We start from the raw sequence: 12,605 nt of genomic DNA on the forward strand, positions 1-12,605 counted from the left end.
CCCTGATTTTAGGGGATCACTGGCTTAAGAAAGGTGCACTTCTAGATAATGGACTTCCTGTCCCAACAATGTCTGAAACTTGGAAATAGAGTGACAGTGATGCCTTATCATTACTAATTTGTTCTTTGACTATTTAAAAGGCTCAAAGCCTTTTATTAGAAGAAATACAATCCAAAACTGGGTATTGTATGAAACCAAGAAAGACATGACAGGTGGCGATTCAGTGCCAGACGTTTGGCCTAATAAACCAAAAGACCAGCCTAAAAGAAAATATGATGAGGCCTTTTTGCTCTTGGATTCACCGTAGGCGAAGACACTTCGAGACAACACACCCCAGTCATGTCAATAAGCCTCTGGACTTCTTTCAGAGAATATGTCCGAATATTGTCAGCAGGAAAGTCGCATGGTGAAATGTGCATCAGTGAACAGCAAAGCACAAACGGCCTCATTTAAAGTTGCATACAGACAAAGTGGACGAGGGTACTGACAGGTTGGTTCATTTCATGTCCGTTTTGTAAATTCTGAGTCACTGAGCGAGGATTTGCTGTTTTGCAGGTCCAACCTGGAGCCACAGCTGATGCTCTCCTCATGATTTTTGACAGTTACCTCACAGAACACAGGCTGAAATGGGAAAGTGTGTCAGCTTTTGCTCGGATGGCGCACAAACAATGGCAGGGAAAAAATAAAGGGCTGCAGGCACTAATCAAGAGGGTCGCACCAAATGTGCAATTGACACACGGTGTCATTCACAGGGAAGCGCTATAGTCAAAGCAGCTCAGAGCTGAATTAAATGAGGTTTGATTTGTGGTCAGTTTCATCAAAACTCGACCCCTCAAAGCACTTTGTGAGATGGGAGCTGATCATTCAGCTGTGCTGCTTCAGGTCACCTGGGAGACAAGATCTCTGCATTCACCCGGAAGCTCGACCTGTGGGGCAGGCGCCTCCGTCAAGGAAATACTGATGTCTTTGAGAATTTGAGTGAACTTGTTGAAGATATTGATTGAAAGATTTAATGAAAGATTTAAAATGAAAGATTTAAATGCGCCCTATTTCAGTACCATTTTGATGGACAGGTGAGGCTTGAACCCCACCCCCCCCCCCAAAAAGTTGCAGAAAAAGTCTGAGAACCACTGCTCTAAACTAAAGACAACATCAAACTGTGTGAAATATTAATAGTAGTTTCAACTTCTCTCATGTCAAACTCCAAGAGACCATCAACAGCTCAGACTGCAGCTGAATGAGAACTAGATCTACTGTGTTGGAAGTTTAGCTGTGCTCAACACTGCGGAATAGAATAAGTCTTTAGCAGGGTCTAAACCACCCTAACCACAACCATCCACATGTTCACTGATCAGCCACAACATTAATACCACCTGCTGCTTTTCATATGAAAATAATTCGTATATTATAATTAATAATGTAAAAACTTCAGATTCAAATATTCTGAACTAATAAATGCGGATGTATCATTATGGGTTATCCACCTGTCAGCACAGAAAGTGGTTTGACCTTTGACTCTCATTTTCTATTCATTACTGTACATGTTTTACTGTAATTACCATAGTCAGTATTGTTTAAAATACATTGTTCTCTTAGTGGAGAGATTTGAAGTGGTACTTGTACTTGTAGTGGGGAACTTTCTTGTACTTTTCCTTGAATAGTGAGTTTGTGTACTTGTGTGCGCAGTGTATCACATGTTGCTGTGTAGCTGCAGACTGATCCGAGTGACCATGCTGACACTGGGCCTCCATTTATTCAGACCAGTGATCAGTGTTGATGGCTCCTACTGTTCCTACATTTCTAATAATCGAATTGTTTCACTCATTAAAGTGACACATGAAGTGTAGGAAGATGCAGTTGGATGGAAGATTATCAGCAGACCCTCCTAAGGCTCTTTAAGCTCTAGACGCAGAAAATGTAATTTTGAGTTAACTCTTGTAAATATACTAAAACAAATGTAATAGTGAAAATGTCTTTTGAAAATCCTGCAGCAGTTTCACATCTCCGGGTTGTATGGAGAGTCAGTCAGCCATGACATGAAGGTCTCAACCACAGCGTCGTAAAGTAAGGGAGGAAGACCACTGGACTGGGACAAGTAGGGGGGTGGGCCAGAGGGACAGAGACACAATGCCATCATCCACAGGATCCTGGAGGTCTGTGCTCTGGTCCTCCTGCTGACTGCCTGCTGCTTCCTGGAAGAGGAGAAGGAGAAGAAGGTCAGACTGGCTCAGGTGTAACCTGTAGACAGGTAGTTTGGTGGAAATGTCTGTTTGACCACGGAGCTTGGACAGACGATTCAGACCAAGAGAAAACCAGGAGGCACCTGAGGAGCAGCACTGACCTCCAGCAGGACACCGTCCAGCCTGGCCTGTGGAGAAGTGGTGGAGGGCTGGGGGCTGGAGCTCCACTCTAACGGGACGTCAGCATCCTCACAGAGTAGTCTCTGTGGAGACTCCTCGAGAACTATGGAGCTGCTGTCCTGCTCCCTCTGTCTCTTCCTGCTGTCAGCTGCCTGTTAGAGAAGTGGATAAAGGGAGAACGTCAAGGAGCCTCTCACAAATCTCCTTTCACTACAACGTTCACTTGAAGGGATTCTAGCTGTAGGAAACTGCTTCATGGTTGTGTTTAGGCACAGAGCACTTGGTTAGAGAAAGACTGGGGTCTGGTTTCATCCAGAAAAGGTTGGTGGCACAAAACTACAATTGTTCCTCAGCCTGAACCGAAGTGGTTTTGTTGTCTGAAGCCAACCTCTAATGGACATTTGTGCTTTTATTTCTGTAAAACCATGAGCTCGACAACTACTTGAGCTACTGATGATGAGATGGGATGGATCAGGATCAGGATCAGGATCAGGATCAGGAAGGTGTATGCATATGAGTACTTGTACTCTGTAACTACCACCTATCCTCATACAATCCCAAACATTAAATGTGACATGAGCTCATGAGTGTTGAGTTTACTGCCATCATACATTACATCTGAAAATGTGGAGCTGCTACATTGACTGAGCTTATTGTCTGGAAGAGTTGGAGTCATTTCAACGTGTCACTTTTCTTATTCAGAGAGCAGTGGACTAAACTAAAGATAGTGTCCAAAAGAAGATTTCGAAGCAGCACAAGCTGAACAAATGGAGGACGAACCAGACTTTGACAGTGTGTCTCCCAGACTTCCTGGCTCCTGCTGGACTCTGTCCTCCAGTAGATGTGGTCATGGAGATGAGACGGCACATCACACACCTAGAAAGATTCACAAACACACACACACACTTGAAGTGAAAACTAAAGAAATGTGTTCGTCCCTTCAGCTGAGCTGATGTTTCCCTGAATTCAACTGTTCCTATTTTTCTGCTCCAGATCTCACTTTCTTTTCTTTTCATCCTCTTTTTATTCTGAATGGTTCATTTGGACAGTAAACCTGATCGTACACCTACTAAAATGACAGTTTAGGCTACTGAAGGTGGAGGCTCCCTGCAAACCTCTGCAAGATCAAATACCGTAAAGTTTAAAGCAGGAAACACTGGATCAGTTTGACTAAACAGCAGCACTTTGTTCAGGACTATCGACACTCTTGTTCCAATTTCCACCCAAGATTCAAACATTTCCTCTTTTCTGTTGCTGATTCAAATCTAATCAGCTTTCAGCTCGTCAAAGCTTCAAGTCAGTTGAAGCCTCGAGTAAAAGGCCTTGAAAAAGTGTCTTTCTGGGACTTTAACCTGCTGTGATTCTCACGTTGTTCATGCTGAAACGCTGACAGAGAAGGTCTGGACTCAGCGGGCTCTTTGGTCACTTTCCAAATCTTTTTCACAAAGTGTCGAGATCTCTTCCAACATCACACTGTAAAATGCCGGATGTCATAGTGTTTTTCTTTAATTTATGGGTTCCCATAGCAACCGAAATGCATAAGCTATAAACAAACAGCATCGTACGTCAGAAGGTCGACGAGCAATGACTGGAAATAGACTGATTGGTAGTTTAATATCAGATATGATCAATAACATTGGATTGATTCACCACGGGGGAAATTACAGGCAGACTTTAACACAATATACCGAAAAGTCCATATAAAAAAAAAAAATTAAATAATAATAATAATAATAATAATAATAATAATAATAATAATAATAATAATAATAATAATAATAATAATAATAATAATAATAATAATAATAGTAATCACAGGTGGAGGAGCAGCTCAGGACATCTCTCACGACTTTGTCCTTTTAAAGTCTGAGCAAAGTCCTGGATCACAGTCCTGTCTCCATCCTCCGCTGATTCCTTAGGAAACGTTTGGAGGGGACAGACTGCAGGGTCCGACGGTGGACCTCGGGCTGGATTTGCGACAGCAGCAGGATCGATATTTGTGTGTCCAAGGACGGAGACAACGCGCAGTTTATGCACGTGTGGCGCTGACTAATGAACGTGTTCAGGACCTTGTAAATCCTGCGGACTGGATTTACTCGAGTCTTCGAGTTGTTCCAAAGTGCAGGACACAAACTGAGGCAGCTTTTAGTGTCTCAGATCTCAGAACAGAGAGTTTTTAGGAGCAAACTTCAAACCTGGTCTGGCTCCTTTCATGGTGTGATACACTTTGGAGAAAACCTTTGGATTTAAATAAATGTTCTTGGTGTTAGTGAGCTGAGAACTGTCTCCTTATTCAGACATGACTTATTGACTGAGGACATTTGTTTTTTCCTGTCCTCGTGAAGGAAGCAGCCACGTGCGCTTATGCGCACTGAGATTACGCGCGACCATCCACTGTGTTGACTTGGATTAAATCAGGGGAAAAGAACCAACTAACGCGTTACAATCATGTTTTGTCCTCGTTACGGGATTTCTGTGGCTCTCTGTGCGTCCTCACCTTATTTCCAGCTCTCTTTACATTTTAGTGTTTTATTCTTGAAGCTGTCACTCACACCAAGTGATGGTACAACGTGAGGAGTTTAGACATAACACTGAAAAAAAGCATCAGATCATAAAGCTAATACAGCTTCACACTATCATTTGTGTCTATTACCCCCCCCCCCCCCCCCCCCCCCACACACACACACACACTTTCTCCATCACTGACCTTGAAGGTTTGTATTGTATTGTTACTGTTAACAATCTGGAGACATGTACAGTTCTATTTGACTGATTTCGAGCTGCAGCTTTCTGGAACTGCTGAGGAATTTGCTGGAAGAACCTTTTTAAGGATGATGCAGTCCAACAGCAACAATAACTACATACTTTCATCTCAATCTGTTAGACACACTGACATCAAGACTTTAAACTTACATGACTCATTAATTAGACAAACCCAACAGGGACCGTTCAAAGTAAAAGCCTTGTTAGTGACATTTCTTCTCACAGTTTCCGGGGACAGTTTTGTCTCGCTGAGCAGGAGTGAAAAGATGGAGCCATCACCCTGGAGATGGTCCTGGAGTTTGCATGTGGAGTCTCAGCAGTTCCTCCTCAGGGATTTTCCTCACCCCCCACAAATTCTGATCATCTCCAGTACATACAATTCAAACGAATGGTGCCTGTTGGCTGGCAGCCAGCTACAGTTTGTCTCTTTGCTTTTACATTTCATTTCTTTTATGTTAGCTATATTCATCCAACTCATGTGGTGTGTATTTTCTGAGGTGATGGGAAAAAATGGACTTAGTGAGATCCTTAGTGATCCTGTTTTTAACTGTAGTTCCTGTTGGTTACACACAGCAACAGCTAGCCAAATGTTAACTATCAGCCCTGCCAAGCACAAGCCCACAAGAGCGTCCTCGAATCCCCCAGGAGTGGAGAAGGCAAATGTGCAGAGCTGAAGTAAAATACCGACATATTTAAGATGCAATTGATGATTCATTGTTGGTGATCAAGGATATTGCCAACTGACCTCAGGCCTGACTCACTTGTACCTAACATTTGCAACAGCTTTAACTCAATTTGGTGTCTTCGTATGCAGGGTATATGTTCTAAATGTGTTCTTGTCTGGTGTCGTCGATGTATAATAAGTAATAAAGTGTCACAGTATTATATGGTAAAAAGATTCAAAAATTGGGAGAAAATCTCTATTAGGGACAAGACCAAAACAGATATGATTCTGTTGTGTCAATGAATGAGCTCAGAGACACCTCTGAAAACCACTGGCAGTAAATGGAGTTGAGGAGTGAGGGTGTCCAGACAGGGGCCAATACAGAGTTTGGTGGGGTGGCCTCTGAAAATAGTCTGGCACTGCCACTGGTGATTAGTGACTCAGACCTGGGTAAATCCTGATGCGATCGTGGGCATCGGCACTTGTGGAGAATATAATCAATTATTTATATGTTTAAAGATTGAGAACAGATTGAGAACAGTTTACAACTGTGGAGCAGCTGAAATCCTAAGGCAAGTATGAATAACCAAAAAAAAAAAAAGATTTTCAAGTTAAAGCCATTGGTCTCAGTTCCCAAGTTTTTCTATTGCTGTTGAAAGAAGTGATCCAACACAGTGATACATACCAAATCTTTCTTTTTTTAATTTACATTTTACACGGCATCACAACAGTGTTTGAAAAATAGCTCAGGACACAAAATCATTTAAAGGCAAAAAATAAAAAAATCAAGATTCAAACAACTATTAACTTCAGATAGAAATGACTTTCTGACAACTGCTCAGCTGCTACAAAGAAGGAAAAGAATCACATCCAGAAGAACCACAGCACTACAACGTTTCCAATATGCTTTGGTATGCAGAGCAACACATGAACGAACAGTGATGATAGGAAGTTGATGGTCAAATTGGATGGGAGGATAAATGAAAGAACAATTATCACTTAACAGCCAAGATAAAGTGTGATTGTGATAAATATGACAGGATGGGGGGAAAGAATCAGGGACGAGTATTGCTTCATAGATCTGTGAATCAGCTGTGAATCAATCAATTCTGAATCCAGAATCAGCTGCTGAGCAGCATAAACTTATTAATTATTATCATTATTATTTGTTTGTGCAGCCCCTTATCAAGTGACACATCATACTAATTAATCCCTGCTAATCTGGGGAATTCACAATTAGATTGTTAATATTAAATAAATGATTAATATGTATTTGATTTACTGAGCACATATTGGATTAATATTCTAAAAAAGTTTGTATTCTGCAACATGAGGGTTACTGGAAAGTAGAGTATGAAGCTGTACTCCGCGCACACACACACACACACACACACACACACACACACAGATGCAGGTGTCTTAGAAAACACAAAGCATTTATTTTGTCAGGCGTTTAGTGACATCTGCTGGTTGGTAGATGCACGTGCAGCTGTGTTACAGATTAATGAGGAGCTATTCCACTTCATTAATGCGAGTAGCAACAATTTGCAAATTGAAAACAACAATAGTTATCCTGATTATCCTGATAACCACAGTGACTGGTTGTTAGATTTCTGTCTGATCTGCTGAAACAGTTGCTGCATTTTGTTTGACACTGATTTGACACAGTCCTTAGTGGAAATGATAGGACACCAGGCAGTTTGAGGCTGATCCAGGTTGTTCCAAAACTCAGATCTTACTGGCTCAGATGTTAGAACAGCAATGTAAAAGTCAGAAGAAACTTTTAACTTATTGTTTGTGACACATTTAGTTGCAAAGCATTTTACAGATATTCAACTCTATTACTATAAAGTGACAAAATCTTTGCAGCTTTGTTTCTCAACATCTATCCAGACTGGTGTTGAGCTTTGACATCCTAGTTACACATCACTCACATTTTCATGAAGGAAACCTATGTCCTGCATGTTTGTATGTATGTATAACTTTGAGGACATTTTAAATAATACCTTAAATGTTTTTACAGCAGACTAAAAACATGAAGGTTAGTTGGAAGTATCCAGCCCACAAGAAAGCCCCCACCCATGTGTGCACTGCCCTTATATAGTGCTTTTCTTCTTATTCGCCCACTCTCACTCACAATCACACACACACACACACTGATGGAGGAGCTGCTATGCTGCTGGTCAACACTCACCGCGAGCAACTAAGTTGGGGTTCAGTGTCTTGCTCAAGGACAGTTGAACATGTGACCAGAGGAGCAGGGGATTGAACCAACAACTGTGAGATTGGTGGATGACTGCTCCACCTTCCTGCACCACAGTCGCTCCGCATGTGAGGACTCCATCCACTCAGCTTGGAGACTTCAGTGCTTATGTGAGCAATGATGGAGAAACCTGGAAAAGGGGGATTGGGAGGAACTGCCTGCCTGATCTGAACCTCAATGACTGGACCTCTGCGCAAGTCATAATTTAACCATAACAAGTACCGTTTTTGAACTGAGGGTTGTTTATAAGTGTGCTAGGTACCAGAACATCTTAGACCTCAGAGGCTTTAATCACAAAGCTATAGTTGAATTAGATGCCAAGAGAAGACTGCTGGACAGAGCGGTTTTTCTGCTTCCTGGGAGAGCCTGAGGACACTGAATCAGTATGGGCCACGTTCAAACCTTTCATTTTGAAGGCAGTTTGAGTTTGAGCAGAAGGTTCTTGGTGTTGTAGTAGCCACCTAAGGACCTGATGTTGGATTCAAGCGATGAAGGGGACCGTGAGGCTGAAGAAGGAGATCTTCTGGACATGGTTTTCTAACACAGCACCTGTGTAGTGGCAGCTCAGGTGGTTTTGAATGGAGAAACTTGGGTTCAGCAGAGGCTATAAGGAAGGAAGTTTGGCTTTTGTTTGGAAAATGATTCTAAAACGGAATATTTCCTGACTTTACATGTGGGGCCATTGAGGGCCAGTGTGAAAGCAGCCGAACGCTAATAGCTGCAGAAAGCATCACATCACAATCACATGTACACAGTTATCAGGAGATTACACACGACTAAACACGACAGATTGTTTGCCAGTCAGCTGACGTTGCATGTTGTCAGTATTAATGTTTGGGAGAGGAGCCTCAAGCCCTCACAGCCCCCCCTCCACATCCTAATGGATAAATACTGACACACTGCAGAAACACAAAGCTGCCACTGTTTGTGCTTCTTTCAGTGAGCTGACAGAGCATGACTCCCCCTTCACAGCAGACACACAAACACACACTTGTTGGTCCTAATGTAGCTGTGAGTGTGCACATTGTCATAATGCATAACATGTACACTAAGCTAAGTCTAACACAAACCCTGTAACCTAGTACCCTCAAAAAGAGTTGTACACAAAATCTCATCACAGCTTTGTTATGTCCACACAATCATAGAAATATCAGCATATCTGCATTATAGGTTTGGCACAAATTCATGGGACTTGGTTTGGAACTAGCAGCAAGTAAAGTTGGAGTTTAACTATGTTATATACTGACAGCTGCTTCATCCATTAAAATTCAACTGGCATTTATTAGTATGTTACATTCTGTTTCTGCAAAGTTACTAAACCCAATAAATAACTGTACTGTAGTGGAGTAAACATAACACTTTTCCCTTTGAAATGGAGTAAAAGTAAAAGAAACCTAAAATGGAAATACTCCAGTAAAGTAAAAATGCCACAAAAATGTATTTTAATAGAGCGCAAGTAAATGTACTTAGTACAACGTACTTTTGTACTTACACAAAACTTTAAAATCTGCTACTTTAACCACAACACCACCTTGTATAGGAAACTCCAGGCCTTGTTACCTGGGGGACATCTTCCGCTCACTGCTGTGAAAAGTAAGAAATCAAGAACTTCTTTATCTGATCAGTATAATAATGTGAGACCGGATTGAAGATGGGAAGATGTTTTGTTTACAAATGTTTTGAAATTTGTATTTATCGATTTTGATCTATTTTTACATATGTCTCTGTGGACAGGACCTTGTACTTTATGTGTGTGAACTGTTCATTGCTCTCTCTAACCTGATTGTACTGTATATGCTGTAAGCATGTTTGGGTGCCATCTGCAAATGACCTTCGCTTGGGGATAATAAAATGACCTAAGTAAGAAATCAAAAAGCATGAAATAATGACGCCTGATGTCATTTTTATTTCTCTCTTAGCTCAGGTCCCCACAGCAGATCAGGTAGTCCATGTGTTAATTTGGCACACAAGTTTCCTTTCTTATGCTACCCTCCCCGGTTTTTCCTGGGCCTGGGTCAGGTGCTCAGATGTGGTTTTGCTTGCAGTGGTTAGAATTGGGCAGTTGTGGAGGGTCAGTGTCTTGTCCAGGGACACTTTAACATATGGCCGGGGGGGAGGGGGGGTCATCCTGCAAACCACCAGCCTACCATCAATGGACCACTCAATCAAGTGAGCCTCTGCCTCCCCCTGCTTCATGTGAAGAGTAGTGAATCATTTTTCTCTGTCAGCAGAAGCATTTTTGGTTCCATTGATCCATCAAATATCAGTGAAATCAGTTAAAACTGTTCTTAGAAAACAACTTTTTTTAAGAGAATCTCCTAAAAATTATTTGGATATATTATTTCATGGAACATTGTTTTTTATTATTTATTATTTATTTTATTATTTTATTGTTTTGTTTGGACCTTTGAGAGCTTGTCAAATGAATCTGGAGGAGATTTCAACTATCATGTTCTTAATTAATCACATCAATTAATCACATTTCTAATGTAGTGGAGTACTTGCACATTTTTGAGTACTTTTGTACATCTGAAGTTGTACTTCTACTTCTAGTGGACTATTTTAAAGACAAATATACATAGTTTTATTTGAGCATTGAATTTGTGTACTTCTACCAACTCTGCATGTTTCTTCCTTCCGTTCCTTCTTACTTGGGTTTTATGAAAGTCTGTCTTGACTGATTCAGTCCAATAGGGGGGAGTAGAGTCATAGACAACACATGTACAGTATGTGGCCTGTTATTTTTTTTTTCTCTCTCTCTCACATTGGAACTCAACAGACGTAATTACAATCTCTCTCTTTATCTGTGATTTACTGAAAAAAAATCTTTTCAACTATGCTGAGACAATTATTTCTCTCTCTCTCTCCCTTCCTCACACAGACTTGCTCTCTCATTCTTTTTGGCCTCACAGACCACAGGGGTTTCTGTTCTCATCCAGGATTGGCTCATTGATTCTGACACTTCTCCTGCCTGATCATATACTCCTCTCCTGAATATGAATTTGTGTGCAAATGTCTCTTTGCGATTTGGGGTGTTTTTCTCTGTGTGCCACTCACATGTGTGTGCGACTGCATGTGTGTATGATGCGCTTATATGAGTGTGTGACTTAGATGCACAGACACAGACAAACACAAATACACACATTCTGCAGATGATGGCGTGCAGGTTTATTTTTGTACAAACTGTAAGATGAATATACAGTAGAGCTGAAATGACAACTGTCATTTCTCTGAGATCACCTGCTGATGGAGCCGTCTGTGATCACATTAAGAAACAGATACTAGTCAGATGTGTTTATTTCTGCTACAGTGAGCACAACTGTGAGGATACATGTTGTTACACTGACATTTTGACTAAATAAATGATATGGTTCATTATATCCCTGTGTGTGTGTGTGTGTGTATTGTTGTACTCTCCTTAGACAGTTTCCAAAATCCTACAGATGACAACTAGCAACATCATTTTGCTAAATGTGAAGTCTAAGTGCAGACGGCTGTCAAGATCTGCACTAGCAATGTATATATTTTTGCAAGATCAGTTGGTAACCATGGTAATACATTTTTTTTTTACAGCAGAAAAAGTGAGTACAACAAGTTTAGATAAATCTCTGCCTCGCTGTGATCATAATGACTTATTACACAGTCAGCTCAGTTCAGGGCCCTGTTTGACATACATGGAATGAATGGTTAGCTGGGTAATGTTGCTGGATATCTGACAGGGTTCTTGATCTGTTGGCTCGTCTGAAGTCACGTTGAGCCTGTTCTCCTGGCAACATGTCCATAGGTTTAAAGCTTCTCTGTGGGAATTTTATTCTCATCATTTCAATGTGTGTTACATTTAGTGCCAATTACGTGAGGTTGAAGATGGGAACAATCTCAGCACCTCCCCACCCCCACCCCTGTGTGACCGAGAGAGACTACGGTGTCTCTCAGGTGCCACGCTGTCATTTATGACTGCGTTGAGCAGCAATATGAAGTAGAAAGGTGCATTATACAGCTATACATTTAAACATGGAATTTAGTAAACGTATGTCGTATGTAAAGCTAAAGATTAACAGCTTCTATGGAAGAAAGAGAATTTTGTTCCCTGCATGTCACCTAGCTGTTTTTCATATTAATACAATCTCTCACTGGCACATTTTTTGGGAAAAATCATTTTTGTTGTAGGAGTTCAGACTGATTGCAGAGCAGCTTCAACACAATAGACATTTTTAAGCTGTTTGCAGAGTCAAAGACGGGACAGTCCAAGTAACCTTAAGGAGTTTAGATGGAAAGGGAGACGAAGTGGAAGACGTGGTGGAGCAGTGAGGGCTCATGCAGACCAGAGTTACCAGAGCAGCCCTCCAAAGGCCTTGAAGAGACTTTTATAAAATGGGTTTCTAATCGTGATTTGTGTCACGTGTACATGTAATGTAGCAGTGTTAGTACATGTAGCCACCATAGTCTACTTTTGAAAAAATCCCTCTCTTGAGCCAGTGAAACATGGTGGTCCAACATGGCAGCCTCTGAAAGGGGACCCTTCCCCCCTATGTAGAGATTAAAACCTAATTATTAA

The sequence above is a fragment of the Channa argus genome, chromosome 8, assembly GCF_033026475.1.
Source record: "Channa argus isolate prfri chromosome 8, Channa argus male v1.0, whole genome shotgun sequence".
Taxonomy (NCBI): Eukaryota; Metazoa; Chordata; class Actinopteri; order Anabantiformes; family Channidae; genus Channa; species Channa argus.